We start from the raw sequence: 12,881 nt of genomic DNA on the forward strand, positions 1-12,881 counted from the left end.
TGGTAAATGTGACTCCATACATGGGCTCTCTGGACTACAGTTCTGTTATTCACCATTTCAGTTTTATTCATCCTATCTCTTAGGGAAGTACAGGTTGAGAGAGAAAAAAAACCCAAACAAAACTCCAAAACCTGTGTTTGCCAGTTATGGTAAAGGGGTGGTAGCTGTGTTGCCTTATAAAAACTTTATCTTTTTTGTTCAGTTGCCTCATGATACTTTATTATGGTTGACATTAGATATTTTTACCCTACACTGTCAAACAGATGGAAGAAACCAAAATACTGTTCGCTTTACCTACCTATAAACATTCAAACTTTCAAAAGCTTTTTCAGATCAAGTTTTTTCTATTTTCACTTGTGGAGAATTTCTTTTGACTATTGAGAGTTTGGTCTGCCTATGGCTTGGCAGAAACAGTTGCAATTCTGTTTTAAGCAGACTTCTTTCTCAATTTCATGCCTCACTGAAGTCAATGGAGCTCTGAAGAGGCACCAAGTGTCAGATGGGAGACTAAAAGGGGGAAGGAGAAATTCATTCTAGAAATTGTTGCCAAATACAGGAAGGGCAACTGTCCAAAATTATCTCAAGAGCTTTTTAAATCCATGAGTTCTGAGAATGGTGTTTTTTGAATCTGGTTTAAGACTTATATTTCTATTTATCATTTTAAGAGCAAGATTAAACGTTATTCCTTATTTGAAGTTATTTGTATTAAAGGTTCAGTGCAGAAGTCTGAAACACCCCACATTTGTTACAGAAGCTTTAGGAGCACAGTCTGGTATTCCAGAAACACTGCCATGTCTCAGGAGCTACAATCCAAGAGTTCAGTTCAAAGCTGGTACATATATCAGAAAATAAAATAAATTGAAGGTTTCCCAGAGCAGCAGGTCCTATTCAACACAGCTTCAGTCACAAAATATTTTCATTAAACCCCCTTAAGTTTACTGGAGTCTTTTAACTCTCCTACCAAGACATTAGGAAACTAAAGTTTCTTTCCTGTGATATTTGTTTGTTTTTATATTCCATGTAATCTCTAACTTTCATATTATGCACAGTAAGCTTGTCAGACCTCAGTAAAGAATTGGAATCAAATGTTACCATTTTCCAGTCTCCACAGTTCTCTTTTGAAATAAATCCCTATTCAAACAAAGCATATTTCATATCATTGGAGAAGAATTGGGCAAGTTGAGCCTTAGACAGGTGTCATTCCACTATCCAGCCTTTCATCCCTTACTTTTAGACAGGTGTCATTCCACTATACAGCCCTTCATCCCTGAGCTGGGGAGGGAACTGTGGCAACTATCACAGCCACATTTAGCAGCCTATTGCTTGCAGTGGCTTTCAAAGCAATCTTTTCCACACAGGAAGGAGGTTCTGAGCTGCTTTTTCAATGCTGCTAAAATTTCAAGCCATCAAGTGGTCAGCTGCAGCTTGCTCTGAGAGCAGTGCATGTCCTCCAGCTCCTGCACTCTCACTGTGGCTAACAGACATCTGAAACTGCCTCTTACCTGGAGTAGCTCCTCTCCTCACCTGCTATGCAAACAGCAGCTGATGTCATACAGTTACTGCATCATTACAATCTCTTTGCATAAGATTTCCTTCTCTTCTTTTTATCTGCTAAAAATGGAACAGAGGTGACTCATGACTGAGATAGGCAAAAATTAAATACTCAGCACTAAAGGCTCTGCTAGGGTTTTCACTGCCTGAACTGGATCCCTGCTTATGCTCATCCATGGGATAGATGTATTCCTGGTACCCCCTCAGCCCCTTGGACTGTGCCACAACCATGGGGGACCTGGCTGGATCCCCCACCCCAGCCTCTCCACAGTGCCATGCACTCACCATGGCAAAAGCAGAGCTGCTGCAAGGTCTCCACCTGGCTGATGGTTCAGTGCTTCAGCTCATCCCCTTCACCATGGGGCCTGGCTCTGGTACTCCTGCTAATCTGGGCAGGATGGACCAGCATAACCCCCAGCAGGGTGGGAGAAGGTTTAACAGACTGTTGTCATTGAAAACAGGTGTATAGAGGGAAGGAATAGAGCAGGGTTTGAGAACTGTCAGGAGAAATTCTCCAGATCAAGGTCTACTATTGTACTTCTGTGAAAGAAATGCCAGGGAAAAGCCCTTACTCCTCCCTTCCTTCCCACAGCATCTGCCACACTTCAAACTGCAACCTTTGCCAGTCCTAGCAGCCAGGTTAGCTCATAAGATTTCTGGTCCTGGTGATGCAGACAGCTGAGCCATGGCCCTTGGACTGCTCTCTTTGTGTAAGGCAGTGGTGGAACAGATCTGGCAGGAGCTCTTGTTCACGGGGATCAGTTTCTACAGCCTTGGGAGCCAACTGATATCAACATGTGCCTACAGGATGTGCCACTCATTGTCATGGAAGAATTTCAGAATTATGATACTGTTTTTAGCCTTTTAAAGCAGTGTGACAATTAATTACATCTTTATCACTCGATTTCTGAGGCCAGGAGACACTGACAATCATGAGATTAAAGATTAGAATAATTAAATTCAACATTAGGACAGTTTTACTCAGACAGTGTAGCACTCTTCTAGACCAAAGCCTGGGGTTCCATCAGTGATCTGAGTTTGACTAAAGCATTTCTCAGGAAAATTCCCTGATGTAACTAGAATTGCTCAACAGTGGGAAATGTAACACCTTTGTAACATGTTCAAAATTACCCAGGACCAGATTTTGATGTTTAAGACAAATGAACAAACACCCACATAAATCATTAGTTCTGTATAAAAACAAAACCTAGAGAGGAAACCAAAAAATTCTCTTATCACTCTTGCAGTGAGTCATGGTCTTCTTCTTAAGAAGACACATGTGCCTCTACAGGGCTTTGCTGACTTCAGGAACTCTGTCCAGATAAAGACTTACACCTTGGTCTATCTAGGCCTAGATTATATTTGTTTATATTCTTACTATTTAATTCACTATCTTACTGAACTTGATAAGAAACTTAGATATCAACCCTGACACCAAGCACAAGAAGTTTCAGACCAAACCCACTTTACACATGATGCTTAGGGACATACTTTAATTAACTTCAGGAAGTAATTAAAGATAAATCCCAGATTTCATATACTATAGAACAGGAAGAAAGCCATCCACACATTTGCTCCTTCCCACATAAGCCTAATCAGAACTGTTGGTGGACTTCACAAGAATTCAAAACACTCCTCACTATCATGACCTTTTGATAACACAGATCATCTTTAACTTAAGACTTTTTACCAAACCAGTCACTCCACACACCAAGGCTTTTCCTGCAGACATCTTTGCCTTCCTACAGTTCCATACATACTTTTGACACTTCCAATCAAATCAATATAACTGTTTACAATGTAAAGTTAAGGCTGAAAATAATTGTTTATAAATTACACCAAAATTCCTGACCCTTCTCATGACCATTCCTCAGATCATGATTATTAAATGTGGTTACAGTTTGGATACTAAGGGATTTTCTTTCCAGGGTTGCCATGACCTTCCTAAGACCTCATGTTGTACCTTTGTTATTCAGCATCACTGTCAGTAAAATACAAGTTATTTTGCAATCTCCTAAGGGTATGAGACAGGTAATTATTACTGAATGAACATCAGCAAAAAGCAAAGACTTTTGGGTTAACAGAGCTAATGTGCAACAAAAGTCAGGATACTGCCATGCTAAGTCTCTCTTCTGACCTCACAGCATACATGATAATGTTTGAGCTGTATTTTATTAGATACAGAATTTTGGTCTGTCCCAAATCATTCAGCAGGGCTGTGAAGGCTTTCTAGTCAGTTCAAAGCTGGTTCTCTTAACATGTATTTACTGGACTCCCATTTGAGCTAGATATTGGGAGACAATTCTCTTCCCATACTCAGCATTCCAACTGGCACAGTTTTATCAATAGTCTAACAGGATCTAATGTTTTTTCCTGTAGATCCAGCTCCTGAAGCAATGAAACTTTGTGAGAGTAGTGTCTTTTTTCTTTCTTTTTTTTTTTTTTGAAATGACTTTTAGTTATTTTTAGTAGTACTTTTTTTTTTCTTTTAAACTGACTTCAGTTCAGTGCTTTTTCTAGTTCATAATGGTCCTCTACAGGCACAAAGATAAAATCATGATATCTTAATGAAAGCTGAGATGATAAATAGCTGTGGGAACTATGCTTCAAAATAAACAATCAATATAGTGAGACCCATGTTGAACCCGAAGCCTTGGTAATTCTGGCTGTGCAGTATTTTGCAATTTTTATTATCCTCTGAGACCAAGTTTCAGTGTTCCAATAAAATCAAGTTAATGAACTGCATTTTTAATTTTCAACTGACCTTCTACACTTGAATTTTTTTTCAGACCTTAGTTACAGATAAGAAGCAGTTCACATTATTATTTTTGCTGTCCAGGGAATGAATAATCATATTTCATAAATTTTTTCCTATGCTTCAATATTTCTTTTGGATCAAACCCAAAATTGTTTAGCAAGTTTTTCCCAAACACTTAAGCCCACTCTAGTGGCCTTTTTTTTTCTTTTTTACCTTTTCAACTTGTCTCTAGAGGGCAAAGATTCCATAACTGATAGACCATTTTCATAGTGAGAGACAGAAGTTCAAATTCATTCTCTGCCAGATTCATAACAGAGATTCTAAGCTCCTTTCTGCACCAGGGACTTAAACCACCAAATTCACTGCTTGCTTTCACTCTCTGCCTCTATAGCCAAATAAAAGTTTATACACATTCCCTTAGGGAAAATCTTTCAGTGCAACAGATGCAGAAGAGTACAGAAATAAGCACTAGATTGGGAAAATAAATTCAAAACTTCTTCAATCTTTTTGCACCTCAGAACTTTCCAATTTTTAGCAGTGAATAGCATGTTTTGGGGTTTTTTTAATTTAAAATAAATATATTTTAAAATTACTTATAAATCCACAGAATGTGGCCTTTGAACCTTTATGTTCTTTAGCTGAAGACTATTTAGATATTTTTTCCAAGTGCACTTCACTGTGATCCATTAGTACTGGACTCCAATGAGCCACTGAAATAATACATGGCAAGGTGCAGGCTCTTTGCTGTAGCTGTCCTGGGGCCCCTCTTAGCCCCTTAAGCTTCATAACCAGCAGGATTAATGTCAAACAGAGCTCAGTGAGGCACAAGAATTAACCAAAACCTGGAAGAGCACTGGGTGTAGCTATTCCACCCATTCCAGTCCTTTGTCAGCTGCTGAGTTAGACATCCAAAACCAGAACAAACAAACAAATCCAAAACCAGAACAAACATGAAGTGGTGCTTTTCCTGGGACACTGCATGGAGCCCAGACATTTGCCTAAGCATTTATTTTGTGTTCATCAGCTTCTGTTCCCAAGAACTTTCCTGCCCAGTAAGGTGTTAGAGATGTGAAGGGTCATTTGTGTGATTAGCAAAAACCTGCTATGCAAAACTGGAGGAATAAAGGACCTGAAAGCTGCTTGGATGAATGAACTTGTACTGACCTCTGATGGCTGGGACTGTGCATGAAACATGGTCCTGCAATTATCTGTGCTTCCTTAGGAGCTCCAGTGCTCTAATTAAAGTAATGTTGACACAAGAAGGAAGAATTTTTGAGGTGGAAACGAAATTATTTATAAGAGAGTCCTGGGATTTTTTTTGCTTTGCATCATCATTCTCTTTTGAAAGCATGGTGAATATATATTATCATGTGTTTGCAAAAAAAAAAGAAGTTATTTTCAGTGGGAAGTTGGGTTTTCTGTCTCATCTGTTTGGGAATTTCCCAATAATGTTTTCTGAAAACAATTGTCCACCTTATTTGTTCTTTATAAATGGTTTCATAAGGCAGAAAACAAAAACACATGAGCATGAACAGCAAATTACTGTCACAATTTCCACGGCTGCTGAGTTCACAATACACTAGAGAAGATCCAATTGCTAGGGCTGCTAAGTCAGGAGAAACACTTGCACTTAAATCACTGCCAGCATGGTAGAAACTACCTTGTCATTATTGGAATGGACCAACCTGGTCCACCAAAAATGGTAGAGGGCAAGGGGGAATCTGACTTCATTCCGACAAGATTTTTCTCTTGTGTTTGTCCTTGATGCAAACTCTGAGAATATCTAGAGCTGAGCCCGGTGCCTCTCCTTTAACAGAGCCTTATGGGCAGCAACTTCCAAGAGTGAGACTATGTGCTAGAAAGTATCTAAAACAATCCAGTATAACTTCTTTAAGAGTATAGTCAGGAAATCCTGAGTGGAGTGGGAATTAAGAAATTCTTTTCTTTACATTGATACACAGACTTTTTTTCCTTTGTGCAGTGAAATGAAGAAGCTGAGTGGCACAGGAATAGGGTTAAAATCTCACCTATTAATTCAGAGAAGAGAAACAATTAAATGAGAATCATGGGAAATGGAGTTTGTCTATTTAAGTGTAGGAAACCAACAAATCTCAGGCTGCCACTCTGAGGTGGAAGGATAAATTGTGCAGAGATAGCAAATGCTGGTCCTAAGCTAATCATATCTGTTTCAGTGGAGAGCAGGTGACAGTGAAACAGGAAGCTCACAGCTGGACAAGCACTTTAAACATGACTAAATCTGAGCAGGTACCTCTGGGAAGGAGAAGAGCAGAATGCCAGGTGAGTGAATCAAATTGAACTATGCAAGTGAGTAACAGCCAGGAAAAGAAGGAACACTGCCTGCCTATGGGAGGAGATTGACTACTTCCAAGACAGAAATTCTACTATCAGCATTTGAACCTCCACACCAGCATATATTAGGAATTCTGCACCTAAAACAATGCATTCATTGCTCAAGATGCTGTAATTAGCACACACTAGGTTATAGGGTTGTTTTGGTTTTTGAAACAAAACAAAACAAACAAAAAAAGCAGCAATGTCAGAATACTTCAGTTTCACTGGGAGATATGTCAGCTTTAGGCAGATGCATAGCATGGATCCTATAAACTGAAGTGTCTTGCTTTCACTATGCTTTACCACAGGAAAACAAAGGTGTATTAGTTACCCTGAGGTAAAAGAAAGGAAGAAAGAGGGGGAAAAAAAAGCTGCTTCAGCCCCAGTGACAAGTAGTCAGTTTAATTTATTGTAAGGTAAGCAGAAAGTCTATGCTTGGACAGGAATACAGCACTGGCCTCACACAGCTAGCCAGAGGCAAACACCTCAAGTGTCACCTTCCCCTTCTGTATTTGTAGTGACATAATCCACACCTGTTAGCTTGCTCTAACAAGCTCATCTGTTTTGAGCAACAAAACCTTCTTCTTATCTTGGTTTTGGGGTCAAAGGCAAAGCCTGGATAAGGTTATTAACAGAATCAAACATATTCAGAATTCCTGGGAAACCATTCCATTCTATTAACGAAATTGGTTTGGTTTTGTTCCAAAATTTCTAAGAGTTTTTCATTAGCTTTCAGTAAACATAAAGCCCCCATCACCATGTCTGTCAAAGCTGTCTTACCTTTCCCTTGCCATCAACACAAACACACTGTATCAATTCCCACATCCCACTCCAGGTTGCTCTGAGAATGAAGTTATTCATGCAGGATAAAAGGTGTACCTTCCTCTGGCATGAAGGATCAGTCCTTCTTCCCCAGAAGCTTCTGGAAGTGAATACCCCCAGAGACCTGCAGTCAGCAATTTCAAAACCAGGTCATTTAAACTAAAGGGGAAAATCCAGACTTTATAGATTCAAATGGAGGCAAAGTCATAAAATTCATATTAAATATAACAAAATCACAACCAGTCTAGACCTTTTGTCACGATTTGCTGACAAAGCAAGAGTAAAACCTTACCTAGCAGAAATGCCAGCTTCTGAAATCCAGCACACAATCTGTCAGGCATCTCCCCTGAAATCATGTAAACCTTTTCCTTCCATTCTTTCAGGGGCCTTGTGCTCAGCTAAGAAGACTCTATTAGCAATGTAAGGATGTGAGGAATATTCCTATTCTAATAGTTCATACATAGGCTGGAATGCCTTTCCAGCTGAATTGTCCATTGAGTTTGGACTCAGACCACAAGATTTACCTCCTGTACATATTGAGAATATTTCTGTGCATTAAGGGTATATTGCCACATCAATGGGTGATTACAAGAAGGGTTGTACTCCCTTCTTATGATTTCACTGATCTACAAAAGGATATGTAAAGAACTTAGAGGAAAAATGCCCAGAATTAATTTACACTCATTTAAAATTACATTAGATTTAACAAGGGGCCATTTATTTCACTCTAATTTTTATTGAAATTCAATCTGTCTTTGCTCAGAAATGTATAGGGGTGTGATTTTCAAATTTTTCCTAGCTTTAACTGTAATTGGCCACAGCAGGGACCAAAAAAAAGCAAAGTCAGAGACCTCTAGAAAATTGTAGTTTGTGCCAGATAAGAACATTGATAAAATTTCCGTTGAAATTGCTGTGATTTGGAGTTTAATCCTGAGTACCAGCATGCAGCTGTATTGGCTATTGACAGCAGCAATATGTGAGAGGCTCACAAAATCCCTGCCCAAGCACACAGCACCACAGTAACATATTAAGAGCACTCCTTCATGTTATTGTCACTGAAAGAGATATAACCTGCTCAATCATTACACTGTGGTCAGAGGGAGAGCCAGTATAGCCACTATTTTACCTGTATCTAATAAAAAATCTAGAGACAGACAGCAGAGTAAAGTTACCTCTTTTTTATTGGGAATTGAATCTACCTAAATGGTCCCAGATCCTGGAATAGTTAAAAATAGTCCCAGTTCAAAACAGAAGCCTGGGAGAGTATCTCAGATGGGAAAGATGTGCTGGTCAGCACAAATGGCAATGATAGTGACTAGTCTTGTTTATCGGTGTAAATCTGTGTCAGGAGATCTGGGACAGTCAAAGACCCACATATTGACTTTTTCATTTAATGATCTGTATGATGAAAAAGGTTTTTAATGAAAGCCAATAGCCTACAAATCATAAAGATCCAAGATACCTAATTCAAACTTTAGCAAAACCCCGAGTATTTAAAGATAAATTATTACTTTCACCTGTGTGCTCTTTGCAATGTAGATCTGAAGGTGTCACACAAGCCCAGGGATGAGAAAAACTCCTGTTCTACACTGTCACACATTTAGAGATCAGCTGTGCATTTGCTCTCCCCAGGAAGTGCATCAGTGCTGAGTCCATCACCCTTGATAACACCTGGCTACATCGTCCTGCAGCACACAATTGCTGCTTGGGAAATACAGGAATGTGCTTTTTATTGATGGAGTGATAAAACTATCTTTTGTCTTTTTAAAAAGGAAAAAAGCTTAGATTTTTTTTTTTATTATGTAAAAAGACACTTCATAGGACTTGGGGGACTTCACTTTAAACTTAAGGATAGCTAATTGGACAGGAGCTAAAAAGTCCTGCCTAAGCAATTTATTAGAAAAAGAAGAGAACAAAGAAACTAATGGCTTCTGTGAGGTGTTTTACCAGGGGCAAGAACTTCTTGCACCTGGCTCAGTTTTTCTCTGTAAAGAGTTTTGTTATTTTGCCTTTCATTAAATCTTTTCTGTTTCCAACACTACCACAGAAGCCATCCTGCTGATTTTATGCCTTCAAAGGTAGCTGAGCTATCTTGGGTGTGATATAAATCTCCAAGAGCTTATGAGACCTGGCTGGAGACCAGATATCAGGGAGAAGATGCAGAAATGCTCTGTCCAACCAGTAAGGTGCTGATGGTAGAGCCCTGCCCGTGTCCCAGGTGTCTGCAGCACTCCCAGGACCCATTTTCACAGGCATACATTTCCCTCTCAGTGCACTGGCGCTCAGCCTGGATTGAAGCTGTGCACAAACACCACCTGCCCTTGCAGGGAGCACCGTACTCATTCCTGCCTGGGCTGCAGGCAGCCTGCCCTGGGACTGGGAGCCAAACAGGTTTCTGCATGAGCCAACAGATGGCTGTCTTGCATTTCTTTCCATTAACAACCACATTTGCTACAGAGAAATGACTGTCACTGCTCTCTGCAATCTATTTCCCATCAGGATTCTACATGATTTTGCAAAAAGAAGGAATAAGAAAGTCTCTAAACCACTCTACCTTGTATATGGAAAATATTTTAACTATAACTTGAGTGCTGCACTATTTAAATATGTGACTGCTGTACTAAACATTCCTTTTTTCTTATTAGGCCTCATCAACTACTATGCCAGATTATTTATTTAAAATTTTATTTAAAACTTTTCAGTCTATCTACATTCAGCAGAATTAAAATAATAAATGCACATGGATATAATCATCATCCAGCACTTTTCTTCCAACTAGGGAAGAATATCAATATTACCTAGGAAATAAAAATACCTGATCAATATTACCTAGGAAATAAAAAAAATGACCCAGTAGTTCTGCCTGGCCTTCAGAATCTCTAAGTCAGCAGTTATTTATAAAGCCTAGGCAGAGTTGGCTGAATACCACAAAAAATAGTGAATAATTTTGTCACAAGCACTGTCAGCTCTTTCAGTTATTACTTGTGGCTTATTATTAACGACTGCATATGCGTATCTGCATGACAAATGTTTTTTGCCCTGAAGATGTTTATGAATCCTAAATACTTTGCAAATAGTCAGTGAATAATTATTCATGTTGAAAAGTAATATTGCAAGTCATTATGGGTTAGATATTTTTGGTGATTTTCTCATTTGAAGACTAAATTATCTAATCATAGTGTAGAAACAGAAGACTTGAGTAAGCAGACAAATCAAATGCCTGAAAAAATTACCAGATATGTAATGAACCAGTAGCAGGGGATTTATAAAAAGCCTTTATAACAATTCCTTTTTTTCTGAAGTGGGAAACATTAGAATTTTTTTAGCAATTAATGCATTCATAGAAAAGCTGATCAGTTCAGGAACAGAAGGAAAAAAATTTAGTTCAGTAGTTAATCAAGAATAATTTTGAACACTTCTAGTCTATAATGGACTTAAAGATTTACAATAAATCAGGATTTTCAGAATGAAATTCCCAATCTACATAGAAAAATAGTTTCATATTAACTATTCTAGGATAAAATCAAGAATCCTGATAAAAATGTTTATGGCTCAGCCATTAAGAGAACAGAAACACTTTCACACAACTAACACATCAAATAAATTATTAACTCTTCTGAACAGATGTTGAAAGGAATTTATAGCTCAGAGTTGCTCAGGTAATCATTCTAAACGAATATGCTTGGCAAAACACCACTGCTAAAGTTAAAGTGAAAGGAAAAGTTAAATGTGTCAAATACATTTTCTGCTGTTCCCTACTTCCCTTTACACACTATTTCTCAGTCTGCAGTTGCTTGGCTTACAAAACTGGGCTTGCAGGGGAAAGAGGGCACTGATGGTTAAGCAAAAGGTTCTGTTAAGACAGAAAATAAAAATCTACAGTTACTTACTTTGGAGAGAGTCCACAGGGTATCAAATCCTCATCTTGTCTTTTCCCTCAGTGTTGGGAAGAGTTCTTTTTTGACATGGTAGAAGTCAAACATGAGCATGAGCTCAGAATCAGAGGAAGAGACAGATGATGATTTTGTAGAATATCCTTGTGTGGAGTCCCACCAGAGTCCAACCTCCCAAACTTGCCAAAGACTGTGAGAAGGATGATGAGTACATTCACATGCTGGAGAGCAAGAATAGGCAGAACAGCAGGGATGTGACACTGATTACATTCACAATACTCCTGAGGTCTTTTTGGTTCCATCCACCCTGACACTTCATCCTGTAACAACACTTGAACATAGGAGAGGGAATAAGAAACTCACATTTCTTCTGCAAATAAATACAGTCTTGTGTTTACTGTGGTGTATTTTTTGTGAGCAGGTTAGTAATCTGCAGTAATCAAAGGGCAAGTATTTTTGTGTAGCACAAAAAGGAAAACAATGACCAGGGTTTTTTTTCTGGAAAAATATATAGCCCACATTTATATGCCAGCAGAAGGTATTAAAGAGCTGTATATCTGTGAGGTGAACAACCACAGAAAAATTGTTCCTGGCCCAGTACTTGACACAGTTTGCAGCCTAAGGCAAATTTTATTGTTTACATGGTGGGGACTCACCAAGCAAACACCGACACCATCTCTGCTAAGAACCAAGTTCTTTTCAGACTCTCAGCTACTCTCAAAATCTATGGTCTCATTATCTTCCATACAGGAGATAGATTATCTTGCATACAATGTGGTCTTTCTTATAGGACATTTTTTATTTAAACAGAAGAGTTTTCCACAGCCAGGATGATGGGAATTGTCCAGATTGCTGGGTTCTGCTGAAGCTGCACAACTTCTTCACAGACACTCATCTCCATGTGGGGCTGATAGAGAGACTGACAGTGTTTCCTCAGGAGCTGAGTTATCACCCACAGAGGAACAACTACAGCCAGGTCTCCTTAACACACTCCAAGGTTAGCTTGGCATCTAGATGAAACTTAAAATCCTTAGCAGCCAAAAATAACTTGTGCCATTAGCAGTAGAGAAAAGTAACATCCTTTCCTATAAGTGTATTGGAAAGGTTACTGTGAAATATTCCCAGAATCTCTATCAATATTAGTACCTTTTCATTCCAGCCTTCATGGACACTATCCACAGCTTCTGCTAAGCAGGCTGCATTTCATATTTACAGCTAATGCATTCATAATGGAGCTGTCAATCCTTTTATTCTTACTTTAATTTGCTTACTTTAACTTGCAATTCTTCCCTGGAGTCTCCAACCCTTTTTGCCAAATTCCCATCTGCTTCAGAATATTGTAACTTTTTATGTTTCTGAGTTGAAGCTAGTGAGACCTGCTGGCCTGCAAGTGAGCGGACTTAGCACCACATTTCTAGATATGGACTGAACATCTCATCCTCTATCAGAGTCTTTAAGACAGTGCTCCTCACACCCAGAGCTCTTGAGTTTCTGCAGTCACTCAC

At 38.9% G+C, this 12,881-nt stretch overlaps 1 protein-coding gene across 3 annotated transcripts in view; it reads right to left on the minus strand.

Moving 5' to 3' along the window:
* The window catches only part of SPTLC3 (serine palmitoyltransferase long chain base subunit 3), a 99,331-nt gene extending 87,728 nt beyond the window's left edge, over positions 1–11,603 (minus strand). The window contains exons 1-3 of one of the 3 annotated variants that reach the window (XM_058021349.1): positions 11,374–11,603; positions 7,442–7,607; positions 1,525–1,611 (exon numbers count right to left, since the gene is read on the minus strand). The gene's annotated coding sequence lies outside the window, so the exon portion shown is untranslated. The remainder of the gene's footprint in view (positions 1–1,524; positions 1,612–7,441; positions 7,608–11,373) is intronic. The other 2 variants (XM_058021347.1, XM_058021350.1) reach the window with 2 other exon arrangements.
* Between the last annotated feature and the right edge of the window lie 1,278 nt (positions 11,604–12,881).

The sequence above is a fragment of the Melospiza georgiana genome, chromosome 3 (genome assembly GCF_028018845.1).
Source record: "Melospiza georgiana isolate bMelGeo1 chromosome 3, bMelGeo1.pri, whole genome shotgun sequence".
NCBI classification, from domain to species: domain Eukaryota; kingdom Metazoa; phylum Chordata; class Aves; order Passeriformes; family Passerellidae; genus Melospiza; species Melospiza georgiana.